The sequence below is a fragment of the Propithecus coquereli genome, unplaced genomic scaffold (genome assembly GCF_000956105.1).
Source record: "Propithecus coquereli isolate 6110/MARCELLA unplaced genomic scaffold, Pcoq_1.0 Scaffold16, whole genome shotgun sequence".
NCBI classification, from domain to species: Eukaryota; Metazoa; Chordata; class Mammalia; order Primates; family Indriidae; genus Propithecus; species Propithecus coquereli.
Window position 1 is genome coordinate 2758764 of NW_012140524.1, and position 22396 is coordinate 2781159.

The window sequence follows — 22396 nt, forward strand, 5'->3', positions numbered from 1 at the left end:
CCAGGGTCTCATAGCTAGTCGGTGGCTGAACTGAAGCAGTGTCAAGCATGCTGTCATGCACCACCCAGATTCCCTGTTCAGAACTAAAGAACTTATGCCCCCCGCTGCTGGGAGGGTTGGCTCCTGTCGGCTCTCGAATGAGTCCCTCTTTGAGCATTGCTCTTGACCAAAGGGAGCTGCCTCCCCCAAGGTTAGATCCTTTCTTTAGGTTACTCCATAACCAGTATCTGGTGAAACCCATTTGCCTATATTGGAAGCATCTCGAAGTCCCTTTCGAACTCAAGGGCTCTCTGCAAGATCAGATTAGTCCTCTGCAGCGACTTCAACACCTCTGCCCAGTCTTGCTTCCTTCTTTCCTTACAGACATTTGTTTTGAAAATGCTCCCCAATAAAGCTGCATACGAACATCCATCTCAGCATCTAATCCAAGGAACCAAATCTGAGATAGCTGCATTCCAGCTTCTGAGTTCTTAGCCACTGTACGATATTGCAGGTCACCACTCTGAGCTTCTCTGAGGTTATAGGCAAAAAAGCCAAAGTCAGATTCTTTCATATTCCCACTCAACAATCAACACAGAAGACTTCTGTGACCCAATGTGTGTGGTTTTTTCACCACATGCCAAGTAAGCAATCAATTCTTCAGTGGACACCAGCTGGGTGTCCTCTAATTTAATTCTGACGCTGTCTACCTGGAGGTAGCATTGGATCCCACAGGGCTAAGGCTCAATCCCCAAGATGTAGCCACTTCTGATGCTGATCCCAAGTCCCAGGATTGTTTCGCCTGTGCTTCTGACTGGCTGGCTATAAATCAGAGCTCCTATGACCTCTTCCTCAGGCTTGATTAATTTGCTAGAACTGAGATAGCAGCGGAGTATCCTGCAGGCAGTTAGGGCAGGGGCCCGAAGGAGAAGGCCAGCAGGATGAGAAAGCTACAAGAATGTGAATATGCTCAGCTAAGTGTAGCCAATAGGGACCCTTTAGTTATTCCATTTTGACTATAACCTCCTTATGTGAAGCAGAAGGGAAATGCTTTTAATTGGAGCATGTGCACAGTTGATGTGACAGTGTCCCTAAATGAACTATCTTTGTTAGCATCATAAAAAACACACCCACTCGTGCCATGATAGTTCCAGGAGAGACCCTAGAAGGTCAAGAAAGGGGAGGGTTCTCAATTCTAGGAACTCTCCACTCTTTCCCAGAAAAACCATGAATATTCCACCCCCAGCTTAATATATTATTAGGGATTAGTATAAAAGGACAAACCCTAACCCTGGGGTGGCGCTGTTCCTTCTTGGATAAGTGTCCTCTTTTGCCGTTTCTTAAGAGTGTACTCTGCTTTTAATAAATCTTTCTGCTTTTGCCGATACTTCGTGTCTGTTCTTTCTCTCACTTGTGACCCCGCGCTTGAATTCCTTCCTGTGTGGAGGTCAAGAACCCTCTCCACCCATCACAGGCAGTGGTCCACGCTGGTATCATGTGGGCTTACACATCTCAGAGAAACATTTACATTTATTGATTTATCATAGAGGATATTACAAAGGATACAGATGAACACAAGATGAAGATATGGATACGGCAAGGTATGGGGTAAGGGGAACAGAACTTCCATGTCCCCTCTGGATGTGCCACCCTCCAGGAACTTCCACCTCTTCAGCTATCTGGAAGCTTTCTGAGAACCCTGTCTTCTTGGGTTTTATGGAGGCCTCAGTATGTAGTCATGACTGATTAAACCATTGGCCATTGGTGATCATCTTCACCTTCAGCCCCTCTCCCCTCCATGGAGGTTGTGGGTGGGTCTGAAAGTGCCAACCCTATAATCCTGGCTTGGTCATTCTGGTAATCAGCCCCCATCCTAAAGCTACTTAGGGACTGCCAGCCACCAGTCATCTCATACATACAAAAAGACACTCAGACACCCTTCATACTCCAGAGATTCCAAATATCGCAGAAGCTGTATGCCAGGAAATTTGGACAAAAACCAAATACATATTTCATAATATCACAGCTTCATTACAAAGTGGGGATAATAATACTACCTTAGTGAGAAGATTGAAGTGGTAGCATTTTACATTCACTTTCACTCAGGGATGAGGCTGACTTCTGCCCTGTCCTTTCCCACTCAACTGAAGCTGTTTCCACTGATGTCATCAATGACTTTATTGGCAAAACCCAACTGCTGTTGTTTACGCTGGATGGTCTGTGGCATTGGGTTCTGCCATCAAGTGGTCTTTCTCCTAGCTCTCCTTTGGGAACTTGGTCTTTTTTTTAAAAAATTTTTTAAATTTCAGCATATTATAGGGATACAAATGTTTAGGTTACATATATTGCCTTTGCCCAGCCCGAGTCAGAGCTTCAAGCATGTCCATCCCCCAGACAGTGTGCACCACATCCATTAGGTGTGAATATACCCATCCCCTCCTCCCCACTCCCACCTGTCCAATGAGATATCACTTAACTCCAGAGAGAATAGCTTTTATCAAAAAGTCCCGAAACAATAAATGTTGGCATGGATGCAGAGAGTTAAGAACTTGGTCTTTTGATGATTGTTTTCCATAGGATTCCAGCTCCCCCTCTTTTATTCAACTACCACCTACATATCCATGACTCCCTTCCCCACCCAACTTCTTCCCCAAGCTTGGGAATTGTTCTATAAGCAGTTGAATAAGCATTGCTACTTGATGTGTCCTAAGTTCCTCAAACAGCATTTTCCAAAACTGAAATCATCGTTTTCTCCAGCAAACCTGCTCCTTCCTCTGTATTTTGCTTTCATTGGTAACACCATCTTTCCAGGCCATCACACAAATACAAGGATATCTTTCTTTTTTTTTTCAGACAGAGTCTCACTGTGTCACTCTAGCCCGGGCTAGAGTGCCGTGGCGTCAGCCTAGCTCACAGCAACCTCAAACTCCCGGGCTCAAGCGATCCTTCTGCCTCAGCCTCCTGAGTAGCTGGGACTACAGGCATGCGCCACCATGCCCGGCTAATTTTTTCTATATATTTTTAGTTGTCCAATTAATTTCTTTCTAATTTTTAGTAGAGACGGGGTCTCGCTCTTGCTCAGGCTGGTTTCGAACTCCTGAGCTCAAACAATCTGCCCGCCTCGGCCTCCCAGAGAGCTAGGATTACAGGCGTGAGCCACCGCGCCCGGCCAAGGATATCTTTCTTGAACACTCCCTCCTCATCATCCCCATACTAAATAAATATGGCTAATTTTATCCATGTCCCCAAAACCTCTACAATCTGTCCTGTTTCTCTGTTCCTTCTGCCATTGCCCTACGTGGGACCCTCATCATCTCACATCTGAACTATGGCAAGAGACTCCTATGTGGCCTTTTTTGCTTCCAACATTGCTTTCTCAACGCTGTCTTTCAAACCACAGCCCAGGTGATCTATCTAAAAAGAAAATATGATCATGCCATTCTGCTTAAAACTCTTTAGTAGCTCCCCATTGTCTACAGGATAATGTCCAATCTTACCTTAACGCAAGGCTCTGCATGATCTGGCGATACAGTGCCGTGGCTCAGATGCAGGTTTTAGAGTCAGTTGTGTGAGACTCTCGGCTCCACTGCACATTAGTTGTGTGGCCTTGGGCAAAACACCTAAACTGTCTAACAGAATGGGGACATAAGAGCTCTACTTGTCAGTTACTCACCAAATATCCATGCACTTCCCTGCATTTCACAGCCTTTCCTGGTTAAGTCAGGGCCAGGTGGCTAATTCTGGCTAGTCGACTGGGAGTGGGATGATGTGAGCCCTGTGATTGTCCTCTGTCTTTCTCTTTTCTTGCCTTGACAACCTTGGAGGACACGTGCTTAGCATGGCATGCCAGTAGATGTAGGTGGGCTGCCTGACCCTCACTGGACTTAATACGACTGAAAAATAACCCAATATTGTGTTAAGTCCCTTAAATTTAAGAGTTTTTCTATTAGAAAGTGGCATCGATACCCTTGATAAACTACCCCATAGAGATGTTAGGAGGATCAGCTGAGATAACGCATGAAAGCTCGATACACACCTTCCTATCCTGTCTTGAGTTGCACATGCTTGCCCTTCTGAGCTCTGTCACGTGCCATGTCTCTCAAGCCTTCATGCCGTTCCCTGTGCCTGGAATGCCCTTTTGCGCTCACGCTCCCTTCAAGGCTTGGCTCAGTGGCACCTTCCCTGGTCTCCTCTGCCTTGGTTAGATGTTCCTAACTTGAGTCTCATAGCAGAATATTTATTGCTCCACCAACATAATTATACTCAGCATTTACACGCCCACCTCCCTGGACAGGTGGTGAGCATTTTGAGCGGAGGGTTTTTTATAAATGCTGTCCCTCTGTCTAGGACGCTCTCTGTACCGGCCTGGAAGACTCTCCTCACATTTACACTCAGTTCAGCACTTCCTCTCTGGAAAAGGCTTTCTCTCCCTCTCCCAGAGTTGCTCTTTCCCCTTTGTGCCAATTCTTTACCCTGTGTGTGGCTCTATTAAACCATCCATCACCCCAAATTAAGTGTCAGGGTCACCCTCTTTAAGTGTCAGAGTCACCCCCTGGACTGGGAACTTCCCAAGGATGCACAGTGCTTCATTGTGGTGCTTGGAGCCCTACAACGGTGCCTCTTCCATATCAGACACTGATCAACAAATGTTTGCTGAATTCATCGACACTCACTTTGGACTTCACTTCGAAATTGGAGTACCCTTTTTTTAAAATATGTAGAAGAGATTTATATCTTTGTATTACTTTGTTAGAGCTGCTGTAACCAAATTCACAAAATGGATGGCTTAAACCTGTGGTCCCCAACCCAGGGCCGAGGACTGGTACCAATCTGTGGCTTGTTAGGAACCAGGCCACACAGCAGAAGGTGAGTGGTGGGCCAGCAAGTGAAGCTTCATCTGTATTTATAGCTGCTCCCATCACACACATCACTGCCTGAGCTCCACCTCCTGTCGGATCACTGGTGGCATTAGATTCTCATAGGAGCTCGAACCCTACTCTAAACTGCACGTGCATGGGATCTAGGTTGTGCACGGTTTATGAGAATCTAATCCTGATGATCTGAGGTGGAGCTGAGGCAGTGATGCCAGCACTGGGGAGCAGCTGCAAATACAGATTATCATTAGCAGAGAGGTTTGACTGCACAGTAAGTGTAATGCGCTTGAATCATCCCAAAACCATACTACCCACCAGTCTGTGGGAAAACTGTCTTCCATGAAACTGGTCTGTGGTGCCAAAAAGGTTGGGGACCGCTGGCTTAAACAACAGAATGGATGAATTTTCTCATAGTTCTGAAGGCTTGAGGTCCAAGATCAAGGTGTTGGCAGGGTTGGTGTTTCCTAAGGCCTCTCTCCTTGGCTTCCAGATGGCCGCCTTCTGTCTGCATCCTCACGTGGTCTTTCCTCTGTGCGTGCGTCCTCCTCTTGTAAGGACACCAGTCAGATTGGATTAGGGCCCACCTTAATGACATCATTTTAACTCGATCACCTCTTTGAAGACCTTATTTCCAAATAGGGTTACAGTCCGAGTTACTGGGGGTTAGGACTTCAACATATAAATTTTCAGCCCATAACAACCCTCATCTGGAGACCACCTTGAGTTGACTCCAACAGACCAGAGGATCTTGTCCTCTTAAGAGAAAACATCTTGGAATGAGAATGATCAGGACACGAGAAAGTGACATTTTTTGCTGATGTGACAGGACAGTAGACGACATTTCCTGTCTACTCACTCTGTGCAAGGTCCTAAGCTAAGGATGCATCGTCTCAACTTCAAAATTAAACTACAGGAAGATAAAGGGACTTGTCTTAGGATGTACGGCTGATGAGTGGTAGAGCTAGGATTTTAGGATTTGAACCGACGTAGAGCGTGTCCCTCCGCCCCCGTCTCAGTTAACTGTCCCAGGTGCCCTGTGAGGACTTACATCCTTTTCTCTTTTTAACTGATAATAAACTAGCATTGCTCTCTAGGAGACAGGTACTCTCTTAGGTATTTCATATGTTAGATCAGTTAGTCCTCCTTAATAATGCCATAGCTACTGGCCTTAATCATTGCCCCGTGCAGAGGTTAAGTGGCTGCCAGAAGTCACCAACAAGGAGGGGGCAGAGGAGGATTTGGGCCTGGGGAGGTCTTGCTGCAGAGTCAGTCACCCTCGGCCACCACACTGAGCTGCCTCTTAGGAGGGAGGTTAGGTCATTTGACCAAGGGCTGCTTAGAAGGGAGGAGACTGGGATTGGTACCTGGCCTCTGACTGCACATCCCAGGCTGCCTTCGCTACTCCACACCCCCTACCTGCTTTGCATTTTCCTCACATCACATGCTTGCTGCTGTCAATGGGTCTCCCAGCTCTGATTTCAAGGAGAAAGACTCTCATGCCAAAGGAACAGGGGTTGGGAGAATGCTCTTTTACAGTGTTATTGGAGTAAACTCTGTTTTTCTTCAGACTGATGAGCGGCATGTTTAAAATTTCAAAACACGATTGTCTTTTAAAAAAAAATGAGACTGGTTAAATCTGGAAGGAGGTGGGAGTCTTCAGCAGGCTGGCAGTTGTGTGCAGACTGACGTTTTTATATTTATAAAAGTTGTGTCTGCCACCAGGCCTCTGGGAACATTTGCACATTTTAAAATATGAATTAGAAAAATATGTTGACATAATTGTCTGCCCTAAGGAATTTTTCCCTAATCACAGCCTTAATGGAAAAATTCTCACTTGGCTCTTCCTCCCCAGGCAGAAGTTGGAGTGTGCAGATGAGATTTTCCATATGCTTAGAAGGTAGCAAGAAATGCTTTTCATCAACACGAAGTCATTTCAGACTAGAATTTCCCGTAGGCAGCCTCTCAGTCCTTCTTCCTCCGTCTGCTGTTCTCCCACCCAGGAGCTTCTTACTGTCCACCACCTGCAGGCATCTGTGACTTTGCCACGGTGTCCCCTTTTTGGACGTTTCCAGTGGCTCTTCGACCTGTAGGCTGTAGCTGGCCTTCAAGACCCCTTCAGGATCTGGAACCAGCCAACTCTCCTGGCTTCCTGTCTTCTCTGCTTCTCCTCCTCCTCCCCCACGTCTCCTTGTGAATCCTGAGTGCCCACCGCGATTGCCGCCTCCGCTCTGTCCCCACCGCCGCTCACCTGCTGCCGGCACCTGGCCTCCCGCGTTGGCCATGCGGTGAAGGCTTGACGGAGCACCCAGGCGGGAGGACCCTGTTTTGCTTCACAAAGCCAGTGCGGCTTTATTTGTACCTTGAAAGTCCTTTTATAGAGTCCTCACTGTTACTTGTGCATGTTTTTTGACTTCTATCATCTCAAAGTCCCAAGGAAGACAGAGTCTGAAAATAAAAGAGCCAGTGTGTCCGGAGCAGGCACTCAATAAACGGTGGTTTCATTTCTTTTTTTCACTTAAAAAAAATTTATGCACATTGCCTCACAGCTGGTTCTCAATAAATATTTGTTTGATGACAGACTGCACTGAGGCAGAACTTAGAAACTTAGAACAATTAAAAACACTTTTATTGTAATAAAATATACACAACAGAACTTACCATCTTAACCATTTTTATGTGTGTGACTCAATGATGTTAAGTACATTCACAGCGTTGTGCTGCCATCACTACCATCCATCTCTGGGACACTTTCATCTTGCAAAACTGAAGCTCTGTACCCGTTAGGCAGTAACTTCCCATTCCCCCCTCCCTTCCGCCTCTGGTAACCGGCATTGTTTCTGTCTCTGTGACTTCGCCTATTCTAGGTACCTCATGTAAGTGGGATCATACAGTATTTCTTCCTTTTGTGTCTGGCATACTTCACCTAGCGTGATGTTTCCAAGGTTCTGTCGTGTTGTAGCAGGCATCAGAATTCATTCTATTTTAAGACCGAATAATATTCCATTGTATGTATATACTACATTTCATTTATCCGTTCATTCATCTGTTGATGGACATTTGAGTTGTTTCTACATTTTGGCTGTTGTGTTTAATGCTGCTGTGAATATTGGTGTACAAGTATCTGTTTGAGTCCCTGCTTTCCATATTTTGGAGCATATAACTAGAAGCACGATCGTTGGGTCGTATGATAATTCTATTTAACTTTTTGAGGAGCCTCCATCCTGTTTTCCATAGTGCCTGCATCATTTTACATTTCCACCAGCGATGGACAAGGGTTCTAATTTTTCCGCATCCTCTGTAGCACTTGTTATTTTCTATTTTTTTATAGTAGCCATTGTAATGGGTGCGAGGTGGTATCTCATGGTGGTTTTATTTACATTTCCCTAATAATTAGTGATGTTGAGCATCTTTTCATGTGCTTAGTGGCCATTTGTATATCTTCTTTAGAGAAATGGCTATTTACATCCTTTGCCCATTTAAAAATTGTTTTGTTGTTGTTAAAAATTGTTTTTTTGTTTTAAAACATCTCTGGAGTCTGCTTTCCTGAGAAGGCAGAGCAAGAGTTGGATCTGAGGCAAGCCCTCTCTTCAGCATAGCAGGCTAGGCGATCCTGTTAAAGCCTAAGTCAGATCAAGTCATTTTTCTGCTCATATCTTTCCAGCGAGGTCCAGCTCACTGAGAGGAAGAGCCAAAGTTCTTACAGTGGCCCACAGAGCCCTGCACGATTCATCACCCCCACCGGCTTTCACCTCATCTCCTACTCCCCTTCCTCTTACTCATTCCGCCACTGCAGGCATGTCCAGCCCCAGGGCCTTTGCACTTGCTATTTCCTCTTCCTCAAGAAACTCATCTTGTTCTCTGCCTCACCACCTTCAGGTCTTTGCTCAAATGTTCCCTTCTCAATGAGCCCTTCCTGGACTATTCTACTGAAAATTGCAGCATTCCCCCTTACATTCTTTATTTTTTTCCCCAAAGCACCAATTGCCTTCTAATCTACTCTGTCATTTACTTATTCATATTGTGTAGTTTTTCCCGTGCCTTTCTCCCCTAAGAATGTGAGCTCTGTGAAAGCTCCATTCTGTGCTTTACCCTAGTCTGGCCCCTAGTGTGCTTTTCATACATATTTGTTGACCGAATGAGTGACAGCAACCACATGACACATCTATTTCCTTTACTTCTCTGAACTAAGTAATTCTCTACAAATATTCATCTCATTTATGGCCACCTTGGCTACTATGCACTCCCAATCACATTGATTTATGAGCACTGCTTACAGAAAATAAACATTTCCTCTCTTCTCTGTGTCTGGAAAGATCAAAAGAACCAGAAAAAGTTATAAATTCAAGGAATATCAAAAAGCAGAATAAAATGAAGACTTTTATTTTGCATTCATTTATTCACTCATCCTTTCAACATATATTCCCTGAGAGTCCCTTATGTTCTAGGCACAGTGCTGGAAGCTGTCTTTTTTTTTTTTTTGAGACAGAGTCTCACTGTGTTGCCCGGGCTAGAGTGCCGTGGCATCAGCCTAGCTCACAGCAACCTCAAACTCCTGGGCTCCAGCAATCCTCCTGCCTCAGCCTCCTGAGTAGCTGGGACTACAGGCATGCACCACCATGCCCGGCTAATTTTTTCTATATATTTTTAGTTGTCCGATTAATTTCTTTCTATTTTTGGTAGAGACGGGGTCTGGCTCTTGCTCAGGCTGGTTTTGAACTCCTGAGCTCAAACAATCCACCCGCCTCGGCCTCCCAGAGTGCTAGGATTACAGGCGTGAGCCACAGCGCCCGGCCTGGAAGCTGTCTTGATGGAGCTGCAGCCAAAGATAAGAAACTCCTAAAGAAATACATACATAATTCAGGTAGAGGTAAGTGCTATGAAGAAAAAGAAAATAGTGTAAGAGAATAGAGGCAATGGGGGTAGGGTGGAGGGGTCTACTTTACATAGAATGGTCAGGAAAATTTGAGGAAGGGAAATTTGAGCAAAGACCTAGTGACCTGAGGGAACCAATCATGAAAATATGAGCAGAACATTTTTTTGAATATACAGAGGGAACATCAAGAGCAGAGGTCCTGAGACAGGAATGAGCTTGATATGTTGGCAAACATCTCATTTGATGATCAAAACAGTTTTGTCAACTAAGCACCCATTTTCAAGGTACAAACAAGGAAGAACAGCAGAACAAGGGGAAGGTCTCAGTCCCTCATTTATAAAAGAAGATTAGATCTGTGATTTAAAAGTGTAATCCCCCAGGCCAGGCGTGGTGGCTCATGCCTGTAATTCTAGCACTCTGGGAGGCCGAGGCGGACGGATTGTTTGAGCTCAGGAGTTCGAAACCAGCCTGAGCAAGAGCCAGACCCTGTCTCTACTAAAAATAGAAAGAAATTAATCAGACAACTAAAAATATATAGAAAAAATTAGCTGGGAATGGTGGCACATGCCTGTAGTCCCAGCTATTCGGGAGGCTGAGGCAGAAGGATCGCTTGAGCCCAGGAGTTTGAGGTTGCTGTGAGCTAGGATGACGCCACGGCACTCTAGCCGGGGCAACAGAGTGAGCAAAAAAAAAAAAAAAAAAAGTGTAATCCCCCAAAGAGCAGCCTGAGAATCACCTGGGAGCTTGTTAGAATCTTCTGGCACCACCCATATCTGCTCAATCAGAACTGGGGAGCTGTGGGCAGCCATCTACGCTTTGACAAGCTCTCTTGGTGATTGTGAAGCACACTAATGTCTGAGAAGCATTGGACCAGGCAATTTCAAATGGGACTTCTAGACTCAGTGTTCAGTGGGTTTATGATGATGTCAGAGAGCAGGAAGAGCTGGATGAAGGTAGCCTCCAGGTTAGGGTGAGAAAGAGAAAAATATGGAAGGCACTGCAGAGTCAATCCCCATACAGTATCTCCCCTTTTCCTCTAAGAGGCATGTTTTAAATCATTTACAGCCTGGGCACCTCCAGGGTGAGGCCAGAGGCTGACCCCAGAAATCCTTCTAGAAACTTCTTGAAATGGCACATGATTTTTCTACATTGCTGCCAAAGAAGAAAGATTTCACAACCTCAGCACTTTTAACGTAACTGAATTATTAGATGTATGCAAAGATGAACTATGAAAAGAAAAGTGTCAGAGAAAGCTGTGCCTGTGGAATCGGGTGCCTGGTCAAGTGACCCCGAGACAAGTGTCCTCACTCTTCATGTTTTGGAACCACTTTTTCCGATGCGAGTCCCTGGTAGTTCAAGGATATCATGACCTCCACAAAATTGGATGCAAAATGTTATCTATATGTATATTTTGTAGAGGAAGATTCCACAGTTTTCATAAAATATTGAAATACATCCACAACTCTAAAAACATTGAGTGCTCTTATATAGAGAAGGGTAAATATAGAACTCCAACCAATGTTAAATATAACTCAAGAACTCAAAAGTTTGACTTTTTTTTTTTAAATCCTGGAACCTTCTGGGGTAAAATCATACATGAAAAAGAACTTTTTATGTAGGTAGCAATTTTTCTTTGTGTAAACAACACATAATGTTAGGGCTTATAACTTCATAAACAGCAGTTCAGTTCCGCGCCTGTAGCATTGCTTTGCTTTAACATGGCAGGTTGGGAGGTTTGCTGGTCTCATTCTAGACCCATCATTTTGCTGCCACAGCCCCAGCTGATGATAACAGGCTTTACATTCTACTTAAAGAATAACAAAGATGACAACAATGACATATAAGTACATGGAGATAAAGTGTAAATTACTTCTTTATTCTTAAATACTCCTTTGATTATTTTTTTCTTATGCAAAAACTTCTATCTACTTTATTCCATTGATTTCCCTCCCAATTCTTATCTATTCATGGGAAGACAGAGTTTTCCCCCTAATAAGCCAAGTCTCATAATCAGTAGCCTTGGTGTTGCTGTATCAATCATTTAAGAATTCTCTTTTTTGTTATAGGGGTAGGCGAGGGGTGGGCAAACTATGGCCTGTGGAACAAAGCCAGTTGACAGCCTATTTTTGTATAGCTCTCAGGCTAAAAACGGTTTTTACATTTTAAATGGTTGAAAAAAATCAAAAGAATATTCTGCAAGGTGTAAAAAGTATATAAGACTTAAATTACAATGTCCATAAATAAAGTTTTATGGAATATAGCCATGCTCGTTTGTCTGAGTATTGTCTATGACTCTTCTTGCTACCGTGGCAGAGTTGAGTGGTTATAACAGAGACCAGACTGCCAATAATGCCTGAAATATTTATTATTTGGCCCTTTACAGAAAAAGTTTGCTGATCCTTGAATTAGGCCATCCCAGAAGTGGAATTTATTGGGAAAGCATTAATAACATTTTAGCGGGATGGTTTACATTTGTTGCTGGCTGATCCAAGGGTCATCTGTTTAGTACTTAAACCTGGCAGAATTCACCTTATCTTTGTATCAAGTTCTTCCAGACTACTGGGAGCAGTGGCATGGTTACCTGGACCAATGGCGGTTTAATTGCAGGACTAGATGGAGAAAGAAAGCCAAGATAGAGAATCTAACCCGCTGCATGTACTGAAAACAGGACGATCATTTACTGCCGTTCTGAATGTGGTGGTGGATCGTAGTCCGGTAGTCACTCTCATGATCAGCCCCAGCTTTCGAAGTCACTTTGCTTGGCCTCAATATTTTGACCTGATTCTCTTTCCTCAGCTTTTTCTTTCCACTGGATAGCCCACGTCTGGCTCTCAAAGTCATGGCTTCTACTTCCCTTCTTACTCCGCGCTTGTCTTCATCTTCTTCACTCTACGCACACGTCACCCTTTCAGTATTTCTGTTTTTTGAGCACCCTGAGAGAGGACACAACTGGCTAATGAATCACCCTCCAATGTAGAATGCACTTGTTGGGCAGAACCATAGGGACGGCTTCAGCCTTTAGAGCTCCTGTGGTCAAGGGCAAGGTTTTGGGTTTGTTTGTTTTTGGTGAGTCGTGTCCACATTGTCAGGGTTACATGATAAAACAACCTCTGAACATTTCTAAAACCCCAGGCAAAGGACTGTGGATAGAGCAACATTCCTTAGAATTAGGCCACATGCAGCTACTCCAGGAAACACTCCCAGCACCTCACAGGAAAAGCCCCAGAGAGAATTACAGACCAGTGGGTGAGTCTTGCCCCAGGCATATCATGTTGCCTTTCCTTACAGACTAGGTCCATGGTCTAGCCTCGTCCTTCGGTCCAGCTCTTCACTACTTGGCAAAGTTTGGTGTCATTTGGAAGCTTCCAGGACTTCATTGTGCATTTCTTCCTGAAGCTCATATCCTGAAAGGATTCATGAATCTGGAAGATTCATGGATTAGGATGTCCAGTTCAGTATATTAAGCAAACTTCAATCTTGCTTTAAAGATGAGACTCGTTCCGCTCTCCCTTCCCAGCTGTCACCTGTGCTTCTGGGACGGTGAGGCAGTTGGCCTCTTCCACACTCCCCTCTACCTGAGTAACTTCCTTCCAAAACACGAGGAGGAAGCAGAGAAAAGGGGGCAGGAAGTTCTTACCATCATAAGGTGGCTTTGTACTCTGTGGCGCATGCCTAAAACTGATTTGTCTGGGTGCCTTCCTGGTTCATTTGGTCACAACCCTTTTTTTTTTTAGAGACAGGGTCTTGCTCTGTCACCCAGGCTGGAGTGCAGTGGTGGGATCATAGCTCACTGCAACCTCCAACTCCTGGGCTCAAGTGATCCTCCCTCCTCAACCTCCCAAAGTGCTGGGATTACAGGCGTGCATCACCATGCTCAGCCACCACTCTCTCATCACAACTTTTTCGACATGTGTTACGTGTTCTCTTTCTTTTCCACAATTCTCTGCATCAGCCCTTGTTTCTCTGCTAGGCTCTTCTGCACAGATTTTCATCTTCGGATTCCCATTTTCCTCTTAGTCAAAATGACTCCAGGTCACCCGCATGGTCCGCATCTGATCCGAGGGAAACACTCTTGCATCCCTTGCCCTGACAATGCCTGAGGCATCATGCTGGCCTGTAGCCCTCTATTCTGCTGTGCCAGGCCACTTTAGCGGTCCCTCTTGTGAGTCAGGCACAGTGCCTTGTGCCCTCACCACTGCAAGGGACACGGAAAGTTCTCCAAGTGATCCTGTTGAAACTTTTGGCCCTAGGTCTAAGTTGAGGGAAGGGCACCCATCCCTCCGGGTGGGAGCCACAGTGCACCAATTGTTTCCTCCAAGGAAATATATTGAGGGTTCCCTCTGCATCTGCTCACTCTCAACTCTTTGAAAGTTTTAGAATCTGGTATGTATTGTATCTTGGTGCCTTAGTTAAAATTTCTGATTTAACATATTATACTTATTTGCCCTTCCTTTCGTCTGTTTTGCATCTAAAGCATTTCTTAATCCATAACAAAACTCTCCTCTCTCAACAAATCCCATGTTACTCTTCTTTCTAGTTGCTTTTGAGGTGGAACCCCGTCACAGGCTTGCTGAAAATCCAAATTGTTGTAGCACAGTATCTAAGCTACCTTGCACAGTGCCTGGCATGTAGTGAGTACTCAATAAATGTTAGTTCTCTCTTTTCCTTTCATGCTACATCAACACTGGACAAGAGGTGTTTCTGAAAAGTCAGCTGCACTATGGAGTCTGAAATCATATCAATAAACCTTTCATGCTGTATTACATTAAAACCCGTTGGTCTATCTTGCACGGAATGAAGCTTTTATCTACGTGTGGTTTTGTACCATCATGCATTGGCCATTTCTAAACTATCGATTCACTGAATTATGCAGATCTCCCTAATATCAGCACATTTCATTATTCCATATCAAAAATTACATACATCGATACCACCACCAACCTCACCAAAAAAGTCTTTAAGCATTGAAAAGCAGATGATGAACACAAATACGATGATGAATATAATTTTTCCAAGATTCTAATTTTTGCTCGAAAGCTAGAATTTTATCATTGGCAACAAATACTGTCAGTGATTTCCTCGGTGACAGGAGAAAGTGTTTATTTTTGAGAAAGTGTCTGCCAAATACCAAAGTCTAAAAAGCCATGAGTCTGTCAGTAGTTCTTTCACATAAAAGTTATTCCATGAAAACAAGTGACTAGCTAAGCTGGCAGTTCAATTGTCTGAGTACTTTTCTTTAGGACACCATTACTCTTTGGTTTACAGAAGTGCTTTGTGTATACTTCCCACTTTGCCACACAGAATATTAAAAAGATGTGTACTCATGGGTTAGAATTCATAAAATCAACAATTTTGACTGCTTCAAGGGCATTCTTAAATAAAACTGACATTTTTAAAAAATTGGTGAGTGCCTGGTGGTGAGGAGTACAATGACTACTAACACAGTTTGGTGCCACAGCCTTGGTTCATGCGAAGGTTCCAGCAGTTTTGCTCACATCGCTTTTGCACCATAACTGCAAGTTTACACAGAGTGCAAAAGGCAAATGATTTATTAGTATCATTACCTTGTGGCCTTCCTAGCCTCAAGGACCCCCAGGGATTCACAGCAGCACTGTGGAAATTGCTGATCTAGAACATTTCCCCACTCTTTTTTTCTCCCCCCAAATAATCTTTCATAAGACTGACACCTTGGCAAATTTGGAGTTTTAATGAAAAGAAATAGGGCAGTAGCTGGCAGAGGAACTGGGGTCTAAAGAAAGTTTGTATTGGCCAGGCGTGGTGGCTCACACCTGTAATCCTAGCACTCTGGGAGGCCTGGGTGGGAGGATCACTTGAAGTCAGGAGTTCAAAACCAGCCTGAGCAAGAGTGAAACTCTGTCTCTACTAAAAATAGAAAAAATTAGCTGGGCATGGTGGAGCATGCCTGTAGTCCCAGCTACTCGGGAAGCTGAGACAGGAGGATTGCTTGAGCCCAGGAGTTTGAGGTTGCTGTGAGCTAGGCTGATGCCACGGCACCACAGCCTGGGCAACAGAGTGAGACTCCGTCTCAAAAGAAAGAAATTTTGTTTTGTTTAATTACAGAATGGGAGAAATAGCAGCATGTTTGTATACTGATAGAAGTAATCTACAAGAGAGCAAAAAATGATGGCCATGACATCAGAAGGGAAGGGAAATTGCTGGAGTGACATTCTTGAGCAGGCAGGAATGCATGGAATTTAGTGCTCCTCGGGCTTCTCAAGAGCAGACTTTTCATCTCATTAAGTCTCTGCCACCTCAGTATCTCCCACTGGAGTGCCGAGTTCTCCACAACTAAAGCTGTATTTACTTGAGTTAAACATACTGCAAAAAGACTGGTGAACAGCAGTGTGGTACCAACATTCTTGGGCCGGAAACCCAATTGAGCTAATGTTTTCTGTTCAAAACCTAATGCAGGTTTCATGCCTGATAAATACTCAGATCAGCACTTCCTTCCTTAATTCCAAACCCTTCTATTTGGATATCACCTCTAAAGAAGTGGCAAATTTCATCTAAATAGGAAAAAAAAGAATGATGGGTCAGCAACTGCAGCTTCTATTCCATTAAATTGCTATGGGAGAGATGCCAAACTACTATGGCTTTTTAGTTCAATCAGATTTATTTCCCTCAAAATGGAATTCGTATCTCCCTGCAGAGCCTCTTTATTCCAACTCTAACACCAGTGTTGTCCCAATCCCTGTAGACAATATGAAATGACTGATCTGTAACTGCTGTGCCCTGTACACCCCTGCTGTAGCAGTCTTCTAAAAACCCCGCAGTATCACTCACTCCCTCAAGCATCTGCAAAGATTTCCGGAGTGTTTGCCACGTGCAAGGAAGGCACTGTGCAAATTATTTTAGGATTGTTTTTTCTAATTCTGTGAAAAATGATGTTGGTATTTTGATAGGAATTGCATTTAATCTATAGATTGCTTTGGGAAGTATGGTCATTTTAACGATATTGATTCTTCTGATCCATGAGCATGGGATATTCTTCCATTTGTTTGTATTATCTACAATTTCTTTCATCAGGGTTCAAATTTGTTCTTATAAAAACAAATTTAAAACATACCAATTAACCAAAAGATCCAACAGACAAAGATGCCAATGATGTTCTATTTTACTATATATGCTTAAAGATGGAAGGAGTAGTAATATTAATTTATAAATACAATGCCTTGACTCGATTAAATGTTCATACTTCAAGAGCTTTCTCAAGAAGTTTTTGCTTTCTTAATTAGTTTCTTTGTGTGAATCAAAACTCAGATATGACTTTAGGGTCCTTTGATTTTAGCCAGAGTGCCTCCAGAGGAAGTTAAGACAGAAGGAAAGCAGATTAAGGGAAAACCTGCTAAAACAATAAGCTGTCTAATTCCTATTCCTATGTCTTAGCTGGCATGGTATGGCAAACAGTACAGTGGGGTGAGAATCAAAGCACTCACACTTTTTATTCTTCTTGACTTTCTCATTGAGAAATGATTTAGCCCTAACAAAATAATTTTCCCATACTCTATGTTTCTCATTTATAGATTCCTGACAATAAAATGTCCCTGACCACTTTGCTATAAGGTTGTGTGACATATGTGAAAGAAAACAAGATTTGGAGTCAGTTTTGCCACCCACTCTGGGCCATTCCAACAGCCTCCTCTCAGGTCCTGGTGCCCACTCTGCTCCCAGCATCCACCCCATACCACAGCCACAGATCCCTTCCAAGTACAAATCTGACCATGTTGCACTTTTTCTTAAGACCCCAAACCTTGTTCTAGAATAAGGAACAAAATTCTTGGTGTGGTTTTCAAGCCCTGTGGGGTCCATTCCCCACCAACCCCGGCATCCGCATCTACATCGTGCCCTTGCTCCCTCACACCCATCTCCCAAGATACTGCTGCTGCCACAGGGCCTTTGCATATGCTGTTTTGCCACTCCTTTTACCCTAAAACTCCTATTCCTCATTCAGCTCCCACCTCCACATCACTCCACAGGAAAATCGGGCCTCCCAGACCACTTGGGTCTCTGGATTATATGCTCTCTAGCAACCATATCACCCTTTATGGCACCAGTGAGCACAGCTATCATTCTGCATTTGTTTTGTGATTATTTATGTGATGTCTGCTTCCTCCTGGACTGTAAGCACCATGAGGACAAAGACAGTGTCTTTTTTCTTCCCATCATTCAATTCTGGATACCCACAGAGTGTATAGTATATGAAACATTCAAACATATTTGTTGATTTAATTTATGAATTTACTGGTTGTATGTCTTTTAAAATAGAAATAATAACAGCTTCTACAGAAGGCCGTTCACCTACTTCGCAGGAGCGTTATCAAACTTAAATATATAAACATGAGGATGGCAAAGCACACTGTACACAAATGTTAGTTTTTACTTATTATTGCTGTGGCCCGTTTCTTGGGGCTGAGGAATGAACACAGAGACAGAGAGACACAGACACACACAAAGACGGTACGGGACTGCAGCCACTACAAAGAGACACACAGACACACAAAGACAGTATAAGACTGCAGCAAATTTCTTGCTGTAGTGTCTTTATTTATAACACAGCCTGTTTGGCAACTGTCTCACCGCAATTTCTTTGTTCCCACACGGTCCTGACTCAACACGTCCCTGTTCCTTGTTGTTTCGTCTCCGGCGAGCAGATGTTTTCATCCTAAACTCTCTAGCCCTTACTGTTTTCACATAAGGGTGCCCTGGACTTGTGTTCAAGCCCCAGGCATATTCTGAGAAAAACAACAAGAAACTATTCCCAGACAAAGTGTCCTCTACAATTATAAAGATTGCTGAGAACAAGATGAGATAATACCACATAAAATCTTTAGCTCAAAGGTAAGATAAAAAAAAAAACACCTTATTATTTCAGAGGGAAATCTAAGTTTAAGAGTATGTCCATGAAAAGCTCCTATCAGAGAGGATAATATGCCAATTGATAAAATTCGAGATTGCTCAGCCTTTTCAATGTGCAAATTTGTGAATTATTTATGCTCACATCGTTATCTACTTTTGAGTCCAAACACGACACCAGAGAGCTCCTGCTTGCTGTAGGTTGCTGACAAGAGGCAGTGGCATTCAAGGCTGCGATTCTCCACTGACACAATGTGGTTGGTCATCTTTTCAGCTCTTTTGTCGGACTTATCTGCAAAATCACACGGAGCTTGGCTTAGCAGACACTGTATCACCTTATCAAATAAAACATTCCTGAATAGAAGCATTGAGAAAATGCCTTGTGAACACTGTATTACATTATAGCACATTATATTTGTTCTGACAAAAACGTGTAGCATTTATTTAGTGACACACAGCTGGGGATGCACGTACCCCAGTTAATAGTTTTGTGCGTGTGAGCACACACATATGTGATTAGCAAGGATGGCCGAATGACACCCATGAAAATGATTTGTGCTTTTAAATTAAAAGTTGACAAAGTACATCAAATCACGACCCAGAACTACAGTGCTGAACGGTTTCTTATGTTTTCAACACAACAGTGTGTTTGTAAGAAAAGTTTCACGGATTGTATTTTTAATGACAAGAACGAACTTATTTTAAGAGATTTTTTGTGAGATAAAAAAGTGTTTTTTTTTTTTGGTAACCGTAACTTTGGTAAATAGATCTGACATTTGGGTCACATTAATACTTATAAGATGGATTTACCGCAGATATTCTGGTTCCATTTTGAAGGTTATTAAAGCCTTCCTATGTTGCAGGCCATGCTCATTTTCCTTGGTGCTTTTTCCTTTTTTTTTTTTTTTGTATTTTATTCTACTCACCAGTGCCAGGAAGAATACCCTGGGGGAAGGCTGAAGCGCTGCAGCTTCCCAGTAAATCTGCAAGCTGTCAGTGTTGTAATACGGCACTCCCGAGGGTGATGATATCCCCTTTTGTGGGCCACTTGCAGTGTGCTGAGTTTTAAGAACAGAGAATCACACTTCATTTTTTTTTTTTTTTTTGGAGACAGAGTCTTGCTCTGTTGCCTGGGCTAGAGTGCTGTGGCGTCAGGCTAGCTCACAGCAACCTCAGACTCCTGGGCTCAAGTGATCCTCCTGCCTCAGCCTCCCGAGTAGCTGGGACTACAGGCACGCGCCACCATGCCCGGCTAATTTTTTCTATTTTTAGTTGTTTGGCCAATTTCTTTCTATTTTTAGTAGAGACAGGGGGGTCTTGCTCTTGCTCAGGCTGGTCTCGAACTGCTGACCTTGAGCGATCCATCCGCCTCGGCCTCCCAGAGTGCTAGGATTACAGGTGTGAGCCACCGCGCCCGGCCCACACTTCATTTTTTAAAAGAGGTACATTTCTAAAAGGTATAAATTTAGATTTAGGGAGGACTGAATTTTGTGCCAACACGGTCTTTGAGATTATATCAAGAAAAAGTTAGAAAAAAAACCCATCATGCCTCCCTGTGTATACACCAACGCCTCCCTCTACTGAGCCAACAACGTGGGACCCGAGCCCAGGGGTCATTCCCCCTTGGCCCTCTGAACAGTCCTTCATCTACTCCCATTGTTAAAGTTACTAGTTCATGGGAATTAAGTTCACATTTGGCTTCATTGACCCCATGTTCTAACCAGTCATTAATTAGGATACATTTATTATGTGCTATGTATTATTCTCTTGAGAAAGAAAATCAGTATCATCCAAACTGATGAAACTGGCGAATATCCTAAGAGCACGTCTCTTCTAATTAATTAAAACGTTGATTGGCAAATGCTGACGTCTCTGAACAACTTGCAAAGTAAAGAAAAGGAACTTTACCATTTGTGCTATTTTTCAGCCACACTGTTCTCTCTCAATGACCTGCAGATTTTCCCCAGGGTCCCCAGAGCCATGTGATAAACTGGGTTCAGGTGGATGGTCTGTTGGTTACTGCCTTCTCTGGATCCCCTCTGACCATTTATGGTGGCAAGAGCAAAATCCTCCTTATTTTTAAAACACTTGATTTCTTCAATCATTCTTCTGATGTTGATCTTCCTCATTATTACAGAGTCATACCATGAGTTATTCAGTTTGTAAATTAGCATGCTTTAAAAAGATTTCTCTTTGCCATTGCCTAACTTTAGACTGTTTTGCTATTTACTTCTAGCCTCAAAGAGAATCATAACAAAGTAACAGCAATAATGATGATGATAATTTTTATGCTTAATAAAAATACATAATTATGCATTATTATTTACAAGTATATATAATATATAATTATTATAATATAATAATTAATAAAAATTCAAACCTCTCTCTTTTTCTTTTTGAGGTGTTATAGCAAAAATTTTTGTGGACCAATATCGTAGCTAATATGACATTTTGAGATGATCAGGGACACTTATTTATTCAAATATCTTTGTATCCTATAAGAAAGATAAAAGGATTGAATACTGCACAAAGAAAACCAGCCTGTAGCAATTTCTAAGGGTCTTTCTGAATTACTACACTTTGAAGACATTGCTTTAAATAAGTGTATATCAGTTAGAGCTTGAATTTTTTTTTAAAATTGCAGCTTTATTTTAAAGGGATTTACTTGAACAGGACTTTTAACCGTATAATAATAACATTACCTTGGATTTGTCTAGTGCAGTATATGGATTAAGACACTTGTTTACATGATCTCACATGATCCTGGCAATATTTAAAAAAAATCACATAGCTACCTAAAGCCCCTAAAGCCCCCTTGATTTATAAGGGATAAAAACAAATGACAAAACTACCACTTTGTGAACACAGATTTTAAAACACAAAGAGGTTAAGTACCTTGACAAAGATACCAGGGCAAGGTAGGGTTAGAGTGAGAAGTAGAATTAGGTCTCTCTAGTCTAGATAACTTTCTCCAAAGTAGCTTCCTAGTAAGATTTTTGAACTTGGATAACTGGACTTGATATACATTTTCCCTAATGGAATGATTATTCTTTGCACAGTAATTTCTCTGTCTCTCTCTCATTTTTAAAATTTCAGAATATTACAGGGGTACAAAGATTTTGGTTACATAAATTGCTTTTGTACCGTTCGAGTCAAAGTTGTAAGTGTGCCCATCCCCCAGATAGTTGCACAGTAATTTTTTCAGGCAGGCTGCCTTAGAATACAAGTTTGACCAGCAGGAGACAAGAGATACCCTACTGAAAAATCAGTACACAGCAGGTGGCAGGGGAGGAATTGGGGAACTTCATAAGTATGAAAATACGAAGGAAAAGAGAAAGTACATTGTGGGCTAGACAAATAGAGTGGATAGTGGGTTGATTTGGGAGTTTGTCTGTTATTGAAGTAGAAGAAAAAAGATTAATCATTCTCTCAAGGTCTATCCTGGTTTTTAATTACTTAATCTGTGTGACTTTTAATTGGTATTACGTTGCTTATAGATCAGTTGGTAAGATTACCTAGCAATTTTACATGCAAGAATAAAAGTAGATTTCTTAGGCTGGTCATTTTCAAACGAATTCATAATATAATTTATGTTCTAGAAAACAGGAAAACTCCACTTTATTATAAGGCTGTAGTAATCAAAACAGCTTGGTACTGGCACAAAAAGAGAGCCATTGACCAGTGGAACAGAACTGAGAACCCATAAAACCGTCCTCATATAGCCACCTAATCTTTGACAAAGCAGACAAAAACATACACTGGGGAAAAGAATCCTTATTCAATAAATGGTGCTGGG